This window comes from Coregonus clupeaformis, unplaced genomic scaffold (assembly GCF_020615455.1).
Source record: "Coregonus clupeaformis isolate EN_2021a unplaced genomic scaffold, ASM2061545v1 scaf0188, whole genome shotgun sequence".
Lineage (NCBI taxonomy): Eukaryota > Metazoa > Chordata > Actinopteri > Salmoniformes > Salmonidae > Coregonus > Coregonus clupeaformis.
In genome coordinates, this window is record NW_025533643.1 from 137,296 (window position 1) to 137,500 (window position 205).

Below are 205 nucleotides of genomic sequence, written 5' to 3' on the forward strand. Positions count from 1 at the left end.
CAAAGACACAGATGATGAAGCCTAGTCCTAGACTACTAAAGTATGGAGACTCTCCATTTAAATAGTTTAGTTCAGGACTAGACATCATCTGTTCTAAACAACAAGTATCACCCACAGGATCAGAACAGTTTATTGAAGCAGGTTACTGTTTAAAACATGGATGAGTTTGGAAGGAAATGACCTCATTAGGCAGGGAGGAAGTCCC